This window comes from Haplochromis burtoni, unplaced genomic scaffold (genome assembly GCF_018398535.1).
Source record: "Haplochromis burtoni strain Fernald_Lab_line unplaced genomic scaffold, NCSU_Asbu1 Contig_3434, whole genome shotgun sequence".
NCBI classification, from domain to species: domain Eukaryota; kingdom Metazoa; phylum Chordata; class Actinopteri; order Cichliformes; family Cichlidae; genus Haplochromis; species Haplochromis burtoni.
This window is the reverse complement of record NW_024585795.1, coordinates 5,475-6,248: the sequence shown is the minus strand read 5'-3', so window position 1 is coordinate 6,248 and position 774 is coordinate 5,475.

Genomic DNA, 774 nt, shown 5'->3' with positions numbered 1-774 from the left:
ATCATATAATGCAGTTTTTTCAAGCTTTTTACAACTGATGTTACCGTGGTCTTTTACAATATGTACAAAAAACGACCTTTTTATTTTACACACATGCAGAGATCCAATATCTTCTCCTTAGTTTCAAACTATTACATTATGTTTGTGTTCTTTTGTGAAATTTGTAAAATAAATGTACAGTGTTTGTAGAGTGTTTTGTCTTGTTCTTTATTGTTTTTGTTCAGGTAAAATAAAAACAACATTTCATTTTGCATGTAAGTTTTCTTAAATAAACATTGTTAAAATTGATGTATTTTTAGATTAAATTATTTAATTAAACAAAATGCTAAATTATGTTTCGTTTATCTTAAAATAGATATCTTTACAATATCAAACTCTTTTTACTGTTGTCCCCCATTTTAATGTTTTGTTCTTTAATTGTTTCTAAAAAGAATATGATTTGAAGAACATTTAACATTCTTGTCAGGTACTAAGCAACTTCTATTTGGTTAATAATATTGAACATTTTTGGGGCTATAATAAAATGAATAAAGTACATATCTGGCTTTGTGTCAGAAAGTTGAGGTGCACGTTTGGCCAGAATTCGGGCCGGATCAGGAAATACAGACATATCACCTGGTACAGATCTGACCTGCAGCTGGCCCACATCAGAAAATCTAATTTGTACCTATACTGTGCCAATTTGATAAAAGGCACAGATCTGCTGTGTGCATCCGGTCCATAACTTAAGATGACTCTTCTCACACGTAGACATTGAGGGCTAGCAGGAGGGAC